The 23,388-nt window shown below is 36.2% G+C and overlaps 1 protein-coding gene across 12 annotated transcripts in view; it reads left to right on the plus strand.

Moving 5' to 3' along the window:
- The window catches only part of GPR19 (G protein-coupled receptor 19), an 86,074-nt gene that overhangs the window by 7,521 nt on the left and 55,165 nt on the right, over positions 1-23,388 (plus strand). For 2 of the 12 annotated variants that reach the window (XM_074269142.1, XM_074269138.1), the window contains exon 2: positions 22,107-22,304. The exons of 9 other annotated variants lie outside the window; for them this stretch is intronic. The gene's annotated coding sequence lies outside the window, so the exon portion shown is untranslated. Of the gene's footprint in view, positions 1-22,106; positions 22,316-23,388 lie in introns of all 12 variants that reach the window. One more of the 12 variants, XM_074269141.1, reaches the window with a different exon arrangement.

Below are 23,388 nucleotides of genomic sequence, written 5' to 3' on the forward strand. Positions count from 1 at the left end.
TTGGCTGACAAAGGAACATTTTAATTTTTCATCATATTGTTTTCCTTATATTATTTCAGCCATTTTTGTCATAGCATGAAGAACAAGTGTTTCTCCCATGGTGTAGCTTTTCCTTTCATTGTTATTTAAGGAACCAACAAAAAGGCTTCTAAATATTATTGACATTACTAAAATTTGGAAAACACTAGATTATTATGTGTCTTTAGAGATTGCTGGAAAATTTGTAGAGGTTTGTCTTTGTGCTATGGATGCTTGTTTTCAAAATACTTTGCTAATTATTATGATTTCCTACTGTGACTAGCTAATATTTCAAGGCTTAATATATACTTAGGGTAAAGTTCATCATTAATAATAATAGATATAAATCCATATTTCAAATCTTGTTGATTTTTTTTTACTTGTCAGATCCAATTCAGGTATCATTTTTTCTTAATATCTAACAAGATGTTGCTACTTCTTGTTTGATCATGCTTATGTTACTAGTAGTATCTTTGTGGTTTCTTTTTTTGTTGTTCTTTTATTTATTTCTTTGTTTTTTTTAATTATGGTTTTTTATTTTCAAAATACATACAAAGATAATTTTCAACATTCAGTTTTGCAAAACCTTTATGTTCCAAATTTTTCTCTCTCCCTTCCCTTCACTCCCCCTCTCCCCAAACAGCAAATAAGTCAATATACGTTAAACATGTGAAATTCTTCTAAACATATTTTGTGGTTTCTTTTCAGAAATCTTTTTTTCTTATCTACTAGTTTCATCCAAATGATATAATCTGTAAATCTGCTTGGCTTGACAAATGTAAATTGACATAATTAGCAATACATTAAAATAAAATTGTGACATTATCATTGTCAGTCCCTCAATTTTGTGGAACTTATCAAGATACCTTTCTTATTACATGTGACATGTAACCATCATTGAGCATAAAGATGGTCAGAATAGTCTGACCAGGGTCAGACTATTAATTTCTTATTTTTAGAGAGGGAAAAGCAAATTTTTAAAACCAGATTTAGGAATTTGAAAAATTGATGTTTGTACAGTAGCTATAAGCCAGAATAATGTTCCTAAGGATGATGATTTCACCTTAAAAATATTTCCTGGGGAATATGGTAGACTTTTTCATTGGTGGTAATTAATTATCCTAGTAGCTAACTAATTAAATGAATTTCAGTAATGAAAAATGACAGTCACCAAAAAAGGAAACTGAAACAGGCCAAGGCCTTAATCAATGGCTGTTTCCATGGAATGTAAAATGAGCTGAGAGGAGTTCACTACCACTGTGATGATAATTTAGGACATCAGAAGTACCTGCATTGTGGGTAGGAAGGGAGAATTTTCCCAATGGCACCTATACAACTGTGTATCTGGGTTGCAGATTATGACCACCTGGAGTAGCTGAAACCCAGTGTGAAAGAAAATAGTTATGGCACTTAGACAGTGGGATACCACAAAAAGGGTAAGTGTTGGGCAACAGGTGTGATACAGTAGTTTTTTGAGACACGAGTATCAATTGGTTATTAAGTTGAGGGTATTATGTGACCCATCTTCTAATTGGTTGGTACTATATTCAGATGGCTCATCTTGTACACTTCAATACTCACTGGAGACAACTGCTTTCTGGAGGCTGGTACTTAAATAATCAAATTTAGGAGTTCTTTATCTCTTGGGAAATTTAAACGTTCATAGGAAGACAATTGTCATTGAATTTAGTTTCTGACACTTATTTAGAAGAGAAAATGGGAAAACAGAAGGCATCCAGGAAATGTGAGTCCTAAAACTATTTTCAGGTTACCTGGAAAACAATAAACCACTTGCTATATGCTTCTGCAAATATTTTCTGCTGAGACTGGGTTGCAAAGAAATAAAAATTCTCTCATTTCTCCCTTTCACTCAGCATTGAAATAAAAAGAAATGAGCCATTTCACAGTTCACTCTCAAGTAGGGGAAAAGCATGGCATCTCTAATAAGTATCCATCCTCCTCGATTCCATATTAGTAATTTTTTAACGCAATTCAAGTCACTGAGACCAGTCAGAAATTTTTCCTGCATTCCTTTACAACAAGAAGCTAGAGTATCTGTCTACATTTATGGAAGGTCCCCTTCCAACAAAGGAGGTACTGTCCCGAATCTCATCAAATATATTGGTAGAACTCATCAAATTGATTAAGGATTTCCTGATCATGTACTTTATTCTAGTGGAACTTTCTAAAGTTCTGGTTGGAGATAGCTCCATAAACAGAAAAGTCCCATTTCCTTGATCCCCTAAACACTGAAATTATAAACCACTTCACAGACTCTCCTTATCTTAGAAGTTGAACTAGAATATGTCACTCACTGAAGCCTCAAGAAAAAGAAGAAAGGAATATAATATAGATTAGCATCTCTCACACTAAGCCTGATGAGCCAGTTTCCTGGTAATTGAGAGTCTATTTTGGAACAAAATGAGAGACTCATTAGTCATTCTACAGTTAACAAAAAAGAGATTTGAATTAGATTTGCCATTAGATAGTAAACTCCTTGAAGTCAGGGACAGCTTTTTACCCTTTGTAACCCCTAGTGTTAGCATGATGGATGTCTGGCACATTGTAAGCACTTAATTTATTGACTGAGATTTGCATATCCATAGAAAGAGTATATTCAATAAGACTAGACATTGAGGTCACCTATAATTTATTTCACTGAATAAAGTTCCTTTGCTTGAGATATCCACTGCTTTCTACCATCAAAGACCATGACTGGGGTTCCTCGGGCTGTTTTGTACTTAGATGGCCAGAAAAAATGTCAGCAACCTGAGCCAGCCAATATCTAGGATGATCTCAAAAACTAGAAAAAAGCAGGCTAACTTGTAAGGGGATATGATAGTGCTCCTACATTCCATCCATTGGGAATAAGGTCTTTTAGCAAAGCTTTAAAATGTGAGTCATGACCCCATAGAGAGTCCTGTAACTGAATGGGGAGGTCTTGAAATTATGATTTATCATTAATAAATGTTTGATTTGTATACCTATTTTATATATCTAAAAATCAGGGTCATGTAAAAATTTCTTGGGCTAAAAGGAGTCAGGAATGGAAAATATTTAAGAAGTTCTATTCTCAAGGATTTTCCATAACTTAAATGACTTAAAGACTTACTGGCAAGTCCTGACTTTTGGTATTTAAAAAAATCTAATATAGGAAGTAATAAAGGAGGAAGGAAAAAAGTAAATAGAAACCCAGAAAGATCAAAATAACAAAACATTAGTGATTAAATCTGGAAGGGTCTCAGGAAGGTCTAAGTCCCAACTCTGTACAGTCCAGTTTATGTTATAGGTGGTGAAATTTGGATATTGCAATGTGAAAATGTAACTAACCGTAAGCAGGAGGAAAACTGGAGATAGCAGGGCTACAGGAAAGACTTACCTGAATACTCAACTGATCCTCATTGGAGGTTAGAGAGAATTACCTAGTACAACCACTGAATTAGTATTTGCTGGACCAGTAGCCAGGAGGAAAACTGGAGATAGCAGGGCTACAGGAAAGACTTACCTGAATACTCAACTGATCCTCATTGGAGGTTAGAGAGAATTACCTAGTACTACCACTAAATTAGTATTTGCTGGACCAGTAGTCATAGTCTCTCCCTTCCTAGAAGTCCCATGATAATGGGAAGGGAGAGGAGAGAGGGAAAGAAGAGACACAAAAATCTTTACCCAATGAAGTCTATGAGGAACTGCCCACCTTTTGTGGGGCTTGGTTAGACACTTCCTTCCTTCCTTCCTTCCTTCCTTCCTTCCTTCCTTCCTTCCTTCCTTCCTTCCTTCCTTCCTTCCTTCCTTCCTTCCTTCCTTCCTTCCTTCCTTCCTTCCTTCCTTCCTTCCTTCCTTCCTTCCTTCCTTCCTTCCTTCCTTCCTTCCTTCCTTCCTTCCTTCCTTCCTTCCTTCCTTCCTTCCTTCCTTCCTTCCTTCCTTCCTTCCTTCCTTCCTTCCTTCCTTCCTTCCTTCCTTCCTTCCTTCCTTCCTTCCTTCCTTCCTTCCTTCCTTCCTTCCTTCCTTCCTTCCTTCCTTCCTTCCTTCCTTCCTTCCTTCCTTCCTTCCTTCCTTCCTTCCTTCCTTCCTTCCTTCCTTCCTTCCTTCCTTCCTTCCTTCCTTCCTTCCTTCCTTCCTTCCTTCCTTCCTTCCTTCCTTCCTTCCTTCCTTCCTTCCTTCCTTCCTTCCTTCCTTCCTTCCTTCCTTCCTTCCTTCCTTCCTTCCTTCCTTCCTTCCTTCCTTCCTTCCTTCCTTCCTTCCTTCCTTCCTTCCTTCCTTCCTTCCTTCCTTCCTTCCTTCCTTCCTTCCTTCCTTCCTTCCTTCCTTCCTTCCTTCCTTCCTTCCTTCCTTCCTTCCTTCCTTCCTTCCTTCCTTCCTTCCTTCCTTCCTTCCTTCCTTCCTTCCTTCCTTCCTTCCTTCCTTCCTTCCTTCCTTCCTTCCTTCCTTCCTTCCTTCCTTCCTTCCTTCCTTCCTTCCTTCCTTCCTTCCTTCCTTCCTTCCTTCCTTCCTTCCTTCCTTCCTTCCATGCCAGTACATAGGATCCATTTGCCACATGCAAGCAATATCCATTTCTATTAGGATTGAGGAAATACACCTGCAACCTGAACTATGCATTCTGTAGGACTCTCTTACTGGAATTTCCAGAAAAAAATTACAACTTACAGTTCTTAATTCAAGGACAACAGTGGGAACTTTTTTTTTTTCTTTGTTGAGGCAATTGGGATTAAGTAACTTGCCCAGGGTCACACAGATAATTAGTGTTAAGTGTCTGAGGTCACATTTGAACTTAGGTCCTCCTGACTTCAGGGCTGGTTCTCCATCCACTGCACCACCTAGCTGCCCTGAGAGTGGGGACTTTTTAAAAAGAACCTCTGCCTGTTCTCAGCTAATTAAGTTGGGGTACAATTCGCACAACTGTTCATATTCTCAATTCCAAAAATATCTGGGAACCTAGGGAGAATTAAGTATTGTTCTTTCAAGTGGCTTCTCCAATGGCTTGCAACAAAGAATCACCATAAAATCCATGTAATAAAATGTGGGTTAGTTTCTCAAATTACAAATTAAAAAGACAAAACCTCGATTTCTTCAGCATAATTATTAGACATTTCTAAAATTTCAAAGAGGCCTTACTTTGCATTCTCTCACTGTCAGTGAGTGGCTATCTCTCCATCTTGTTATGTCCCTATATAATTAAACGACCAAGGACTACAGATTCAGCTTCATTGTTATTTTCAAAAAAGCCAATCAAAACCAAACAGTTTTTCCCCTATCCACATAAAAACATAATTCTTTTAAAACTAAGAGGCGTCTTCTTTCAGTAGAACTACTCCAAGGTAATTGAGAGAGATGATTATTAGAAAAACAAAAACATCCATTCCCAGCAAAAGCAAAATACAACTAATTCTGAAATTGGCATTTTCTAAAATTTTTTTCCAGTCCCCAGAGTACATTTGTTCTAAGTTTCTCTAAAGATTAACTGACTTCTGAAGAGCAATACTTAGTAATACCTGGAGGAGTCTTAAAATACCAGACTGGAAGGTTCACCTTAGCCATAGGTCCTAAAAGCCAACTTAATGCAATTATTTTCAAGATACAGGTTGGTTTGTTGGGGAGAGGGGAGGGAGGAGGGGGGAAGGGGGGAAACACTCTGTCACACAACTAGTGCCAAGTGTCTAAATTTGAACTTGATAGAACCTTCTGACTATAGGCCCAATGCTCTATACACTGTGCCATTTAGCTGTCCCTTAAGAACATAGCATATTGTCTCTTTCCTTGCAAAAAGATCCAGGTGGGTAAGCAACCATTTCTAGAAATATCACCAAAATCACCAGAAGAATGAAAACAAATCCTGGCTTACCTTTTGCACTGATGATTCTGTACTTGAAAGGAGCTCATTACATTCTAAACTCATATGACTATACCAATCATTCTAGCCTGGTTCTGATGCAGGCCAATTCTTTGGGAGTTTACTTTCCAGATTGGAACAAGGTGAGATACTCATAAGTTATTCAATAATTAACAAAAAGATTTACTTGATGTAGTGGGACCAGGATATTCAACAAGAATAGGCACTGAGGAAATCTCATTTTGATTCAGCTGATCAAAGCACCCTTTCTTGAGTTAACTATTTTCCATCAGCCAAACTCTTGGAGAGTAAATCAGGAGCTTTATAGAGCTATTTGGTTCTCAGGTGTTCAGGAAGTGATGTCAGTGATCTGAGCTCTTACTCCCCTGAGTCAACCAAATTTCCAGGATAGGCTCAATACCATTTAAGGAAAACTAACCTAACTTGTATGGGGAGGGGGTGGAGAGGGGTGCAGAGAGGAATTAGGATTTTGCTCTTACCACATTCCCTTTTAAGAACAGCACCATTGATTCAGCAGACTACACTGAGGCAGTAAGAATTTGCCAAGTGTAATAGAACACTGACTCAGTACCTATTTATGTGATGATGGATAACACTCCTAATTCATATACTGATCACAGAAGTTCAGAGTTTCAAGAGACTTCAGGAGCCATCTAGTTGGTCCAATTCCTGAAATAGAATTCCTACTACCATATAATTGATGAGAAGTTATTCACCATTTTCCTGAAGCAGGGTATTCCATTTTTAATGGCTCTAGTTGTTAGGAAGCTTTGCTTTATAACAAACCTAAATCTTTTCTACAACTTCTACCTTCTGACCCAATTAGAGCCAATCAAATATTTTACATCATAGCTTTTGCCGTAATTGAAAACAGCTGTAATGTCTCTTTTTAGTCTTTATTCCAGGCTAAAAATTCCCAGTTCCTTTAGCTAAAATTCATTTCTCATGGACTGAATGTTTTTCACCATTTTTATATTCTGTTTTTGCAGCTTATCAATGTACCATATGGTCTAAAGGCTCTAACAATGGTCTCTAAGCTCTAGAAACAGGTTTTTTCTGTATGGTAGATTAGCTATGATAAAATAATTCCAAGAAAGTCTCCTATACAGAATCCAATTCTTATTGTGCAACAAGAAATTCGGTTCTGCAAACATATATTGTAGCTAGGATATATACCTTTAACATGTAAGGGATTGCCTGAAATCTAGGGGAGGGAGGGGAAAATTCAGAAAAGAAGTGAGTACAGGGGATAATGTTGTAAAAAAATTACCATGCATATGTACTGTCAAAAAATTTTAATTATAAAATTAATAAAAAGAAAAAGAAAAAAGAAAGTCTCCTATGCAAAAGTTAGATATAGTTCATGTTTAGATTCTCCCTAAAATATGGGTAAAGATTTCCTTTCTGGAAAAGTCTTTTGTATATGATTTGGCAATCAAATTATAATATGACTAGCATTTGTCTGTCCTCCCATCTCTGAGATGAGGAGGCATTACCTAAAAGAAGAAGTTACTCCTGGGATCTGATTTGATTGGCCCATATTTCCCTGAGGCAATTTCCTCATCAATTAGGCATATAAAATGGTATGTGAAATCCTGGTCTGTCTGATTTAATGTGTATCTGAGACCTCATGAGTCATGATATTATGAAAGGCCCCCACATTTTATTACATGGACCATTTCACCTTTCCAGATGGAGTTGAGGGGACCATTTCTAGAAAAAACTTAAGTCCCAATGTGTCCTTTTTTCATATTACTGTTTTAGGGCAAAGTAAATCTCTTATTAAATATTCAATGATATGTGAGTGCCTCATTTAATCTTAAAGTCGAACCTGAACTAAGAGGATGCTAGCATTAGAGTTTTGCCTTCAAAATAAATATAGGACAGTTTTCTGTTTCTTAAATCACAGAAACAGCAAAGAATTCAAGAAGACTCACAGGTACTAATGGACAGGCACAGAAAACAATAGCCTATCATACTCATTCTTCTCCTCCCCAGAAAGTAAAGTTGACTTCAAACCTTTGCCAACCAGGCAACTCACAAAGTCCAGATCTGCTGGCCAGCCAAGGCATCTGTGATAGATAGGATCCTTAGATTTCATGTTTCTTGAAAGCAGAAACTGCTTTGTTTTTTTTTCTTTTTATTTGTATTCCCAATTTCAGACACGTCACTGGTGCTTAATAAATGCTTGGGATTTGACATGACTTGTCCAATATCTTCCAGAAGTCCCTTTCACCCTAGTATAAATTAGGCATGATAGAGCTGTTGCCTGGGATTTGAAAGGGGGAAGGAGAAGAATAAATCAAAGCTTACATTACATTTCCTAGATTATTAATTTACTTTGGTCATATTCACATGGCTTGCCACTTATGAAAAGGAACAAAAATGTACTATCTGTGATCAAAGTCCCCCAGACTTGGAAAATGTCACAAGACATCATTAGAGTCCTGCCGGTGACTTTCCATATGGAGATAAGAGGATGAGAAGGCGGTAGCCACTCAACTGAGCATTGGACCGCTGGAGTATCTTTGTTTAATATCCTATCTATGCTATACCTAAATAAAAATTTTTTTATTAATGGTTGAGTGACCTAACGTGCACTTATTTCATCCCAACATTGGGTCTGAATTAATAGAATTTTAGCCTGAGTCATTTCTGCCTGAACTCTCTTAAATTTTTCAACTACGGAAAATCTTGATGATCTTATTCTTGGAGAAGCATGCTAATATACTAATAAAAAAATCTCCCAATGGACATCTGGTACTCAGTTCAGGAAAGCTTGAACTTATAAAGTCACCACCATTGCTGAAAATATTTATTTCTCAGTAGGGTTGAAAATGTCCATTTTTCAGGATTGTCGCTGTTCATCTGAGCTCAGGGTATGAAATAAAAAGCTGGAAGAAAATAGCTGGAAATGAAATTATTTTCAGATCTGCTTTAAACAAGCTTCTATTACCATTAGGAAGGAAAGATTGGGCAGATAAAACCTCTCCTCCAATTTTCTGGAAATCAAAAGGAGAGAAGTATTGGAGTACTGTGAAAGAGTCCTAAAAGAAAAAGTAGAGCCATTTTTTCCTCAGATCTTTCTGTGAGGTAGAAGATGAAACACTTAACAAGTTTTCCTTTCCTGAGTCTCTTTCCAGTCATCATTGAAGTAGGTCCTATTCTTTTGGGGGACCGGGAATTCTTATCAACCTTGCTATGTCCTTAAGCTGTACAGCTCAGATTTGAATACCATACTCCAAATGTGATCTGACTGGGGCAGAATTGTAAGGTTATTATAAGCAGACTATGAAACAAGACCAAGTAGAGTTCCTGCTCTTTCCATTAATAACACTGTATCATTTATATAGTGTTTTATATTTTCTTATATATTCTTATCTGATTTTCACAACAGCTAGATTTTGTTGTTTCTACTCAATATACAATAAATTGAAATTGTTCAAAGGCAAGGATTAATACACCTGAACTCCTAAATCTTAATACTTTAATGCTTTGATATTCCCAATAGAAGATGAAGTGAACTAGTAGTTTTATATTTTTGCTAAGGTTAAGTAACTTGCCCAGGGTCACACAGCTTGGAAGTGTTAAATGTCTGAGGCTATATTTGAACTCAGATCCTCTTGACTTCAGGGCTGGTGTGCTATCCACTACACCAACTAACTGCCCCAAACTGGTAGTTTTTAAAGTTGATTTCAAATACAATACTTTGGTTTCTTTGCTATTCCAGAGACAGCCAAAAAAGGAGAGTTTCACCTGGTTAAAAAGAACAAAGAACATTTGTTACCAAAACACCAACACTCCAAATTCTATAGCTTTGAAGTCATTAAAGCTTAAAACAGGTTAAAAACTTTTGGGACATCCTGTACTTTGAAATCTGTAGCATTTCAATACTACACATCTCCTGATCTTGAATTTCTATCTACAGATTATGTCAAACTAATCTGCCTCCTGATGTGCTGGCTTCCCAGTCCTATTCATTCAGTTTCATCAACTTTGTTACAAGCACAATTTTACTACTTTCTGAAATGTCATCCATGCTCTTGTTAGTCCTATTTTTTCTACAACTTGCCTGTGTTTTAGTCCATTCTATTGTGCCTTTGGGAATTACTTCTCCAAAAATCAGAACTTCATACTAAGTGCAGAAAGTTTTTGAAAAATATTTGATGCAGTAAAATAGCATCAGATGAGATATTTGTTGCAATTGTCTGAGAGATTTTATGTCTACTGGCTCCTACATAAAAGAATTGAATTAGCCTAAATGAGAAGCTTTTCTAGAACTGGAGTAAGTGTGGAATTCTAGCTAATTCTCCAAGAAGGAATTAAGAAGAAAAAAACAACTGGGAGGGAAGATGAGGCCTTCAAGTTTCAGGCTTTGATACATCTTCTTACCCCCACCTCTTCTGGCCAGACAAGCACCTTCTCTGCTTCCAAGAATCTGAAGGGTATATTTCCATCACTGTCCCTGGACCACCTGGCAATAGTGTCTGTATGAGGCACCAAGACTAGATGGCTATCATGTATAAGGGTAATTTCCTGAGCACCTCATGAATGAGAGAAAATGACTATCAGCAAACAAGTGCTGTTTTCTGCATTACCTCTTTGGCACACATACTTTCTAAGCTTGAGACTTCTTTTCCTTGACTGTATGCACTAAGGGAGAATGTCTCACAGACTTTGGTGGGGCATGTTTTATACCAACTGTACAAACCTTAGTTGTACTATGCTTTCAAATGTTACATTATGCTGCCTAAATGATACTCAACTGGCAATTTGGGGGCAAAACATACTGGTGGGGGCTTAAACCAATAACATTAGATTATCATCTCCTAATTCCTCAACTCTATCTTTAGAATCCTGAAGGTATTATATTAAAAATAATTTTAGTAACTATATTTTGCCTTTATCTACCATTTTGTGAAGCCAAATTTTAATTGTTAGTAAGTCACCTGATTTTGGATAAATCACAAGATTACGTCTCCACCCAAAAGTCACTTGACCTAAGAAATATAACAAAACTATCCCTGTGCCTCTCACTTCAGTGTCCTCTTCACCAATAAGAAACCACACCCTATAATTTTGGGTTTTTTATCCTCTGCAAATTGTATATTAACTGTAGAAATCAAAGTTCTGGGTCCTTGGCTACTGAGAGCTTTGGACCCAATTTTTTTCTGCCATTGCATGCATTATTAAGTGAATATAATTATTAAGTATCTTTATTTCACCATACCAAAGGGGATATATAGCTAGCTAAAGTCTAAATAAGTCTTATCAGTGGGAGTAGGAGTTAAGGATGCTCCAGTGTATACATAGACTCTATTATATTGCTATTGCTTCTATTCTCTCATTCATGCCAAAGTTACTCTTCATTCATTCCTATTCTCCTACTCCATTGACCCAGTCTGGCTTTATACACTTTATACTTATCCTTGATTCTGTTGTATATCTTTTAAAAATGATTTTTAAAAATTCTGAATTTAAGAAAACAAAGATAATTTCCATACATACAGAATATAAAAAGAAGATAAATCCACTTAGCTTTTTAAAAAAACTACATAATAAATTAAAGATATTACTTTCAAATTTCTCCTGCTTTCCTTCTATCATACATATATATATATATACATATATATATATGTGTGTGTATGTATGTATGTATGTGTGTATATATATATATATATATATATATATATATATATATATATATATATATATATATATATATATATACAAAAAATGTTTCAACAATTCCCCTTTTTTGGGCACCATTATTATTTTTCAGGAATACATTCTTACATTTTTTTTCTCCTTGACTTAATTTTCCAAGTGAATTTTTGAAATTTAAAATATCTTACATTTTCTTCTCTATTTTAATATCATTTTCAGTCTCACAAAATTACTGATTTCTGTTTGACCTAGTTTTCAAGGAACCCATTTCCTGGATAATGCTTACCATGTTCTTTTCTAAGTTATTTATTCATTTTCTTTTTTGGAGAGGAGGGAAGAGAATGGCAAGGAGGGATAAGTGACTTACCCAGAGTCAATATGTGTCTGAGACTGAATTTGAACTCAGTTTTTCTTGACTCCAGATCCAGTGCTCTATCCACCACACCACCTACATGCCCCACATTTAGTCTCTTTTTAATTGTTTCCTATACTTCTTTAATTTTTTAATTTCTTGCTTCATGTGGGTAGTCATGTAGTTGTGGCAGGAAATTCATCTTTTTCCTTCAAATCTCTGCTTACACCTATTACACTACTCTTTCTTTGGGGGTAATCTCTATATTTGCAATAATTTTTTAATATTGGTCACTGCTTTCTTGGATTTACTCTTCTTTCTAGTTTTAGTTCTTAAGCTGGGACTCTGTAATGTGATCAGGTTCTGCCCCTCCTATGTTCTGGATATGATAGTCTTATGATATTGTTTTGGCTTTTTAAACAGACCTTTACCTCCCAGGTTTATTCCCTCCTTGATCTTTAAGGTTCAGGAGTGCTGGTTCTTCAAGGCCCTCTCTGGCACTTGAGGATAAGATGCTATTCCAATCCAAGCACTACTACCTTCCTGTGTCCTGGTTGCTACTATTGCTCACTGCTGCTACATATTTCTGGTAGATTCTGGTTGGTGCTGCAAGGCTACTCTGTGCTGATACTCCCTTTCCCATTGTCCATAGAGGTCCAGCTGATCTCTTATATAGCTCTGGAGTAGAAGAAATCATATACTGTAGTTACTCATTGGATTTCTCTCTTTCTCTTCTCCTCCCCCCCCCATCTATCTCCGTTTCTCTCCATCCCTCTCTCCTCACCATATATATATATATATATATATATATATATATATATATATATATATATATATATATATATATATACATACATATATATGTGTGTGTGTGTATGTGTATTTTGTATGTATGTATATATGTATACTGAATAGGTGTTATCTTCCTTGACAACTGGATGTGGGGCCATCATCAGTTGTCTTAATATGTGTCTTGCCACTGGACCCAGATGATTCTGGAAAAAAGAATGAGGTTGATGACTTTGCACAGTCCTCACTTAAATCCAATTCATTTGCAAGTCAAGATATCACTCTTCTAAGTCATTGGTTTTCTTCAAAAACAAAGATCAAACAATTCCATCCCTTTTGCTCACATTATTCTCTATACTTTGTAATATCCTCCTTCCTCCTCTTCCCTAATGAAATTTCTTCCCTGTTCAAGTGCCATTTCACCTCTTCAATGAAACTTTCTCTAATCTCTCCTGTTGGTACCATGAACTTCACATACTGCTCTCAAATGCATTTATCATATAATATTGTATATTATAATTATCCATGTTTATATCCTATTTTCTATTAGACTGCAAACACCATATCTAGCTTTTATTTCTCTTATAGCATTTAGCATTATATTTGGCAAGTGGGAGGTGTCTAATACATGTCATAAGTCAATGGATAAATGAATGTCAATAGATAAATATTTGGAAAAAATATAAAGCTAACTAATCAAGATATTTTAGGCAAAGAAGCTAAGTAAAATGTAGGAGAAGATTGCTAAAAATACATATATTTTGAAAATAGGAAACTAAAATACTATTTTGAGAACAAGAAAGCTAAGAAAAAACTAAGCCTTTAATTTTATTAATGATATAATAATCACTACAACTATTGGTTTGATATTCAAAAGAGTGGGACAACTTTCATGGCTGAAATTCAGAAACAGGGACATAATGCTGACCATCAATTTACATTTATTCAACTTCATTAATTTCTTTGTACATAAAAAGTCATGGAAAGGAAGATCTCCAAAAATGCCTTCTCCACTTCTTTCAGATTTTCATCTGGACAAAATTCGGTTAAATTTCAAAGCAATTATTTCCTATCTTTCATCTGTGGTTGTTCGAGAGGCAATGTGTCATGGTGGATGGAATGCCAGCCTTAGAGACAGGAGGACTTGTGTTAAAGGAGTTTATGACATGTATTGGCTATACCATGTTGGACAAATCATTTAAGCTTTCACTTCCCTAGGAAACTTGCTATTTGTTCTCTACATCTGGTAGTTCCCTGCTCCAATGAAATGGCAAGTCTGGCTTTCTTGGGAAGGGTAGAGATAAAGGAGGGAGAGAGAAAAAATTTAGAATACCAAGTTTAACAAAAATGAATGTTGCAAAATTTTTTAAAAAGGGAAAAAAGAAAAATTATATAGGTTTGCAGGCTGCAAAAAGATGCTGTTGAGACACTTCCAAGTGTGTGCCAGAGACATTTAAATTTTCAATATAGGCATTTATACCTTTGAAAATTGGCAAACATTGCAAATAAAGCCATTTTGGTGATTGTCTAGATTTTAAAAAGAGATGTTAATAATGCACATTAAATCTTAAAATGTGAAGGAAAAAAAAAAAAGAAATAGCAGTCTGCCCCCTCCTTGCTTTCCATTCTATTCCCCAAATGACAGCCTATGCTGATTACATGGAAATTATTTCATAGCCATCAAATAGATAGACAGACAGACAGATTGACTGGTCCTGGGACATAATTGGTATAGAGAATACCTTGAAGAAAATCTCTGCCAATGTGGATGGGTACATTCTCTGCAACTTATAGTCTCAGAGTTTCCTGGACCACCTAGAAGTTAATTGACTTGCCTGAAGTCACACAGTAAGCACCTTAGATAGGATTCAAAACTAGGTCTTTCTCATCCGAGAGCTAGCAATTTCTCTGCTTTATCAGTCTCAGTATAAATACATGTTCATGTACATGTGAGTCTATAGACTAAATTCTGGACATATCATACATGTAGATTCTGTTTTGTCTGTCCTTTTGTCCCCTTTCTGCTAGATTATTTTGCTGATTTGAAATACTAAACATTAAAGACTATTAATACATCACTGGATTAAGCAAAATATGCCCCTTGGGGAACAGGGATTATTTTTAAAGCGTATGTCCTCAGTACATTGCTTTGTACGTAGCAATCTTTTCATTGACATGATTTTAATGAACTAATAGCTGAATGAAATCTTAGAAAAAATCTAGCCTAGTCTCTTCATTTTCCATATTAGGAAACTAAAATCCAAATACTTCATTTACCAAAGGTGACATAAAACCTGGATTTAAAAACCACATCTTCTGACTCTAAATGCAGTATTCTTTCCATGATGATGAGTGACCTTTGAGGAGGTGTAACCTGTATCTCTCCTTGTCTTTGAGCAAATTTTTATTCTTCTGAGATTGGTGGGAACAAAGGCTGATTGAAGTGTGGATTATTTTTCCCCTCCAGAGGGGTTTTCTTTTGGTCTTTATTTATAGATCACTTGCCTGACCTAGAAACTATTCTATTATTATAGTTCTTCACTTTGCTAATGGTGTAGAAACAATGATTTGCTAGACCATTTGTGGCCACTGGAGGACAGAAGAGCTTTAGTAATAAGATTGCATGAAGCTCAGCATTCTGAGATCATAAAAGCAGGTTCTACCAGAACCTGTTACACTGCAGAATAATCATAAGAGGGCAGCAGAAGGTCAAAACGATGAAATTTAACCATTGTTCTAATTCATAATTCTATGCCATGCCTTTCACTTCAAATACTCACATCATCATATGTTATATTTGTGTAAAGGAAGTATTGTTAGCCTGATCAAATTAAGGGTTTTTTTTTTGACAACTTTAATAATAGTAGGCAAATAGCATTTACCTATAAATAAACTTTAACATTTGTCAAGCACTTAGCAAAATTATTTAATCCTTATAACATCCTTGACATTATTTTCCCCATTTTACAGAGAAGGGAACTGAAGCAGATTGATGTTAAGTGGGTTGCCAGCTTGCAAGTACCTAAAGTTGGATTTGAGCTCAGCCTTCCTAACTCTGGGTACACATATTTCATCTACTGCACTACCTAGCTGCTGCTAACAGCAATGACAAAATTCCTCATTCAATCTGTTGGTATTATAGGGCATTGACCATTGCCCTATATGAAAACAACTGACCATCACAGGAAGTAATCTTGGGAAACTTTTCAATTAAGATTGCAACATGATGATCAATGATGGACAGAGGTAGCTACACCCAGAGAAGAAACACTGGGAAATGAATGTAAATTGTTAGCACTAATATCTGTCTGCCCAGGTTACATGTATCTTTGGAATCTAATGCTTATTGTGCAACAAGAAAATGGTATTTACACACATGTATTGTATCTAGGTTATATTGTAACACAAGTAAAATGTATGGGATCGCCTGTCATCGGGAGGAGGGAGTAGAGGGAGGGGGGGATAATTTGGAAAAATGAATACAAGGGATAATATTATAAAAAATATAATAAAAAATTATTTAAAAAAAAGATTGCAACATGAAAGGTCATATTATAGCCCCTCTTCTCCCCCACATACCACAGATAATATATGAATAAGATCCCATGTAGACCATTTATAAAGAAATTCAAAGAGAAAAAGAAATACTAATCAAAGTGCATTATAAAAAACAAACAAAAAATAGTGAGAATCTGTCAAGGGGAAGCACAAGTGATCTAGAGTAAATGGGCTAAGAGGAAAAGTTTGACAAGAATTATTCCAGGGACGCCAAGTTCCTGCAGATAGTCCTGAAGTGAACCAACATTTAACAAAAGGGTGATAAACAAGTGGGACTCCAATAATCAAGAATCTAAAACTCTTTCTACTCTGGTCTCTCAGAACAGGGACCAAAGGCTAAAACTCTGGATCTCCAGTAAAGGGACTACTTATCCTGTATACAGTTTGATTGCACAAAGTTGTTTATATGTCATCTCTTACATTAGATTGTAAGCTAACAACACTTAGTTGCATAGTGCTTGATAAATGTTTATTGACCAATTCATTTTATTCTGTTTCCTTCTACAGTCATTTAATGGGAGATCCCTGGTTTTAGGCTTTGGTACCTGGAATGGCTCCATAGAAGACAGCACTGGCTTTGACCTGCTCTCCTATTGTGCTGCCATATCATTCTTTCTATTTATTTATTTATTTGTTTGTTTATTTATTTATTTATTTGTTTGTTTGTTTGTTTGTTTGTTTGTTTGTTTTCTCCCATATCACTCTTGACCAATTTCCATGCACTATCTCCTACTAGGAGATCTCACTCCTGCAACTTCCTTTAGCTTACTTGGTCTTGGATGCCAAAATTCACAACAAATAATGAAATATTTTAAATGGTAAGCACTAGTTTAGGTGTAAGAAAAATAATTTCTACAAAATATAACAATTTCTCAGAAAACACAAGGAGCATTTCTAAAAGTAAAGGATGTCCACTGCTTTGTAAACACTCTGAAAAAAAAGTGGACCTTAAGTCACAGGATGGATGGAGTATTACCAGCACTGAGCAAATTGAAGTAGGGGCATCAAAATAACAGAATAATTTTCAGGTGACTTTAAGAAAATCAACACTAATAAGAAATAGGCCTGGAAAGTTGATGTAAAAATATAAATCTGGTGGACTAACATTAGGTATTGAACTCTACACACGACATCACTGGCAAGCTGGCCTAATTTATGGTTCCCCATTCATAACATTCCATTTTCTTTTTTCTGTATCTAGTTGTAAGCTGTCTCCTATGTCTCCCCTTTTCTTTGCCTCACAGAATTCACTTTCTTCAAAGTTTAGCTCGAAGAATATCTCCTATAGGAAGGAAATTCTCCTGGTTATTAGCATTCTTCTTCCCAGGAATATAGAGAAAATAAATATTAAATTATACCTCCTCTTTTTAATTTACAGTATACACAGAGATAGTGTTCATGAATGAGAAAGCCCAATGTATTTCAATTTAGAACATGGGAGCCCAAGTCTCAGATCCACTACTCACTGCCTTGGTGACCTTCTTCTACTTACTTATTTAACTTCTGGGCCAGCTTCCTTACTTCTAAAATGAGAAGGCTGAACTAGATGCCTCTAAAGCCCCTTCTTCTTTTAAATCTTTAGTCCTATGAAGCTATATTGTTGGGTTTTCTCCCAATAGAATGTAATGGTTCACAGATAACATCATTTTTGTTTTTGTCTTTCTGGCATCCTAATACGTAGTAGGTGCTTTATTTGTTGTTTTTGTTGTTCAACTGTGTCTGTTTCTTCATGATCTCATTGGGGGTTTTCTTGGCAAAGATACTAGAGTTGTTTGCTGTTTCCTTCTGCAGCTCATTTTATAAATGAGGAACCTGAGGCAACAGAATTAAGTTGACTTGCCAGGATCACACAGTGTCTGAGGATTTCTGATTTCAAGCACAGGATTCTGTGCATTATGGTATCACTTAGCTACCTTAGTTGCTTAATAAATGTTTGTTAAATGAATGAGTGAAGGAAAGCTATAGTTTCACGTCTCTTCTAATTTTTACTGTAAAACTCCTACAAGAATTATCTGCACTTCCTTCTGTACCATTCACTCACTTTTTAGTCCTTTGCAATCTGGTTTCTGTTTCTATCACTTGATTAAAACTACTCTGCAAGTTTGCCAATGATCTCTTAAATTCCTAGAGCCAGGCATTTTCTCAGTCCTAATCCTCCCAGTGTTCTTTAATATTGACCTATCTTCTCCTCCCAGATACTCTCTTTCTGCATGGTCTCCATGGCATACTGGTTCTACTTGTCTGACTGCTCAGGCTCTTTTGCTAGATTAATTTCTTCCTTAGCATGGGTGTTTGTTAGGGTTCTGTCCTGAGTCTTCTTTGCTCTGTACATTCTCTCTCTCTCTCTCTCTCTCTCTCTCTCTCTCTCTCTCTCTCTCTCTCTCTCTCTCTCTCTCTCTCTCTCTCTCTCTCTCTCAGCTAGGAAGTGTTACGTGTCTGAGGCCAAATTTGAACTCAGCTCCTCCTGACTTCAGGCCTGGTACTCTATCAATTGCACCACCTAGTTGACTCCTATATTCTCTTCCTTACATAATTTATCTTCTCTAGAAGTTTTAAGTATCATCTCTATTCACATGACTTCTTAGTCTATATATTCATCCCTAATATCACTCCTGATCTAAAGTTCCTCATTATCAACTGCCAATAAGATATGTTTTACCAGATATCTTGTAGGAATTTAAAACTCAAGGTCACAAAATAACTCAAAATAATTCTACCATCACCACTGAATCTGTCCCTCCTAGACAAATTTATTTCCGTTGAAGGTACCAATCAACAAACATTTCTTTATTAAGTAACTGTCCACCTTAGGTCAAGCTCTCCTAGCCTCTCTCCTGAACAATGGCAATAGCCTCCCAATTGGAGTCCTTTGCAGTCTCTCCATTCTCCCCACACAATTGCCAAAATAATCTTCCTAAGGCACAAGTTGTACCATACTTCTCCCCAATTCAAAATTTTTCAATGGCTTTCTATTAAACAGCCTGGCATTTAATGCTCTCCTTAGCGCTTTTCCAGCTAAATCTGATACCACTCCCCTTTCATAAACTATCTGTTCCAACTGATCTCAGAACTTAAGATTCCATTTCCTGCCTCCATGCATTCATCTAAAAAGTTTCCTATGTCTGGAATGCACTTACCCCTCATCTCTGTCTCTCAGAATTGTTGTCTTCTAACAAAAATCAATTCAGGCATCACCTTCATTTTTCATGAACCTTCCCTATTCCTTCTCTATTTTCCCCCATAGATATAAATTCTCTCTCTTTGTTTTTTCTTGTACTCTACATATACTTGAATTCCTGATATATCCCCATATTGAATATAAGGTCTTTGAGGGCAGAAATTATCCTTTTTTATCTTTGCATTCCCCAGTACCTAGTCTGGTGCTTTGCATGCAGTAGTCACTTAAGAAAAGTTCATAAAACACTATCTAGTCAATTTGTAGCTAAACTAGATGAAGTGAGTTGCTTTTTTTTTTCCTGAGGCAATTGAGGTTAAGTGACTTCTCTAGGGTCACACAGCTAGAAAGTATTAAATGTCTGAGGCCAAATTTGAACTCAGGTTTTCCTGACTTCAGCATTTTCATTCTTTCTATTATTGTTTGCTTGACTTTTTATTTTCCTTCTCAGGTTTTTTTTTCTTTCTTTCTAGATCTGATTTTTCTTGTGCATCAAGATAATTGTATAAATATGTATAGAGATACTGGATTTAACATATATTTTAACATATTTAACACGTATTTGGACTACCTGCCATCTAGGGGAAAGGGTAGGGGGAAGGTGGGGGAAATTTGGAACAGAAGGTTTTGTTGCATATGTTTTGTAAATAAAAAGCTATAAGACCTAGCTGCCCCAAGTGAATTGCTTTTCTTTTTTTCTTTTTTCTTTCTTTTAAATATTTTTTTCTTTTATTTTATAATTATAACTTTTTTTGACAGTATATATGCATGGGCAATTTTTTACAACATTATTCCTTGCACTCACTTCTGTTCTGATTTTTCCCTTCCTCCCCTCTACCCCTTCCCCTAGATGGCAGGCAGTCCCATACATGTTAAATGTGTTATAGTATATCCTAGATACAATATATGTGTGCAGAACCCAATTTCTTGTTGCACAGGAAGAATTGGATTCAGAAGGTAAAAATAACCTGGGGAAAAAAAATGCAAACAGTTTACATTCATTTCCCAGTGTTCCTTCTCTGAGTGTTGCTGATTCTGTCCATCATTGATCAATTAGAACTGAATTAGATCTTCTCTTTGTTGAAGATATCCACTTCCATCAGAATACATCCTCATACAGTATTGTTGTTGAAGTGTATAATGATCTCCTGGTTCTGCTCATTTCACTCAGCGTCAGTTGATGTAAGTCTCTCCAAGCCTCTCTGTATTCATCCTGCTGGTCATTTCTTACAGAACAATGATATTCCATAACATTCATATATCACAATTTGCCCAGCCATTCTCCAATTGATGAGCATCCATGTAGTTTCCAGTTTCTGGCCACTACAAAGAGGGCTGCCATAAACATTTTGGCACATACAGGTCCCTTTCCCTTCTTTAGTATTTCTTTGGGATATAAGCTCAGTAGTAACACTGCCGATCAAAGGATATGCACAGATTGATAACTTTTTGGGCATAGCTCCAAATTGCTCAAGTGAGTTGCTTTTCAAAGCTGGCTCCTTGCCAAACTTGATTGTTACAACTTTGGCTGTAATACCAGAGAAACTGAGACAGACAGAAATTGGTTATTTTAATCTTTAATGTGGAGAGTTTAGGCTAGCAGACTGGATAGGACTCTTGTCCAAAGCAGTCAGAACAGATAAACTGAGGCAGGGAACTTATATAGGTTTTTAGCTAACTAGGGTTTGATAGGGGAAACAAAAGCAGATAATGGGGACAAATGTGCTGGGAGGATGGGCAAGCCATAATTCCAGGAAAGGATCATAATTTAATCCTGACAGGATAGGGGTCAAGATAAGAAGGACACACCAAAAAGTCATCAATCTGTGCATATCCTTTGATCCGGCAGTGTTACTACTGAGCTTATATCTCAAAGAAATACTAAAGAAGGGAAAGGGACCTGTGTGTGCCAAAATGTTTATGGCAGCCCTCTTTGTAGTGGCCAGAAACTGGAAACTACATGGATGCTCATCAATTAGAGGATGGTTGGGTAAATTATGGTATATGAATGTTATGGAATATTATTGTTCTGTAAGAAATGACCAGCAGGATGAATACAAGAGAGGCTTGGAGAGACTTACATAAACTGATGCTGAGTGAAATGAGCAGGACCAGGAGATCATTATACACTTCAACAACAATACTGTATGAGGATGTATTCTGATGGAAGTGGATAACTTCAACAAAGAGAAGATCTAATTCAGTTCCAATTGACCAATGATGGACAGAATCAGCTATACCCAGAGAAGGAACACTGGGAAATGAATGTAAACTGTTTGCATTTTTGTTTTTCTTCCCAGGTTATTTTTACCTTCTGAATCCAATTCTTCCTGTGCAACAAGAAATTTGGTTCTGCTCACATATATTGTATCTAGGATATATTCTACCATATGTAACATGTATGGGACTGCCTGCCATCTAGGGGAGGGGGTGGAGGGAAGGAGGGGAAAATTCAGAATAGAAGTGAGTGCAAGGGATAATGTAAAAAATTACACATGCATATGTAGTGTCAAAAAAAAGTTATAATTATAAAATTAATTTTAAAAGTTAAATATTTTTTAAAAAGATAAGAAGAATACAGACAGGAGACAGGGAGGTGAGAGGCAATACTAAAAGGGGGGGTAATTATCCTAGCAAGAATTGAGATAAAGTATCTGGAGTTTATGACACAATGGTATGTAAAACTCAATTTCCAGGAATGGGGAAGAATGGCTCAACATGGCAAGCCCTATCATGAACTTCTATCAGTGAACCACCAGTGACTCTTCCAACTTTTTGAAACTCAGAAGATCATGCTATACATAATCCTCATTAATCTTGGATCAGGAAAGAGTAAACACATCAGAGACAAAATACCAAACAAACAGAAAACACCATGAGTACAAAGCCACATGGTAATCAGATGGTAGGATTCTACCACCTAGATTTCATCATTTCCCCCATTCTCACTAGAGAACAGAGAGAGAAGTGAAGGGAGCTTGTGGGGTGGGGGAGAGGAAGGAGAATAGTGAAAAAAAATTAAATCCCCTTTTAAAGACTTTTTTTTAGGAATCCACAGTTCTAGCTCAAGAGTCAATTAAAAGGTTTTACATACTATGCAAGTCACAGAAAATCTGAATCAGGGATATCGTAGAGTTATAACTATTATAGGTTATCACATATTTCTGGAAGTTCTCACCAAATAATTCTCCATTCAAATTACTAGGGGGCAAAACATACTGTATATGCTCCAGTGAAGGAGCTTTCATTGTCTAGTCCCCCGATAGAATTATATTAATGAATTTGTCCTAAATTGAGTCCACCAAGAACTACTTAAATTAGCCCAACAAAGTGGCTTCACTGTACCCAAGGTCTTAGATAACGGTTCCAAAAGAGGTGTAAATCTCGTTCAGGTATAATTCATGGACCAAAATCCAGCTGCCACCTGTTTTTGTAGGTTCAATTAGCTTTTTTTTTTTTTTCATCCATATCTGCTATCTGAGCTTTCACTAAGTCTAAGAACCTCCATGACATCCTCAAAAATCTACTAATGAATGGGTGACTATTATCGTAATTAGTATGTCTAATTCTAATAATTTCAAGAGAAGAAATCTCATCTTTATTTGCTCAATGAGGAAATTCTGTAGGTTTTGGATAAAATTGAACCAGAATTAGAAAATTCATTTGAGTACCTTAAAAAATGTCCCAAGGGCTTCCTGAAAACGACCAAGATGTAATAGGGGCTCATCCTAGTTGATCTTGTCAATTACTGGGCTCACTGAGCATTACTAATTATCCTGTTATGCAGATATTTGCTAAAAGGTACATTTTATACCTTTTTTCTACTTTTTTTTCTAAGAGGTAAAGGAGTTCTCTCAGTCACTTTTTCCAATGGCTCTGAGGGCAGAGGGAGAGAACAGAAAGACTATATAGTAATACTGGAGGATAGTGGTGTGGGTGAAGACAATCAATTAAAAAAAAACAACACTAATTCGCCAA

This window comes from Sminthopsis crassicaudata, chromosome 5 (assembly GCF_048593235.1).
Source record: "Sminthopsis crassicaudata isolate SCR6 chromosome 5, ASM4859323v1, whole genome shotgun sequence".
NCBI classification, from domain to species: domain Eukaryota; kingdom Metazoa; phylum Chordata; class Mammalia; order Dasyuromorphia; family Dasyuridae; genus Sminthopsis; species Sminthopsis crassicaudata.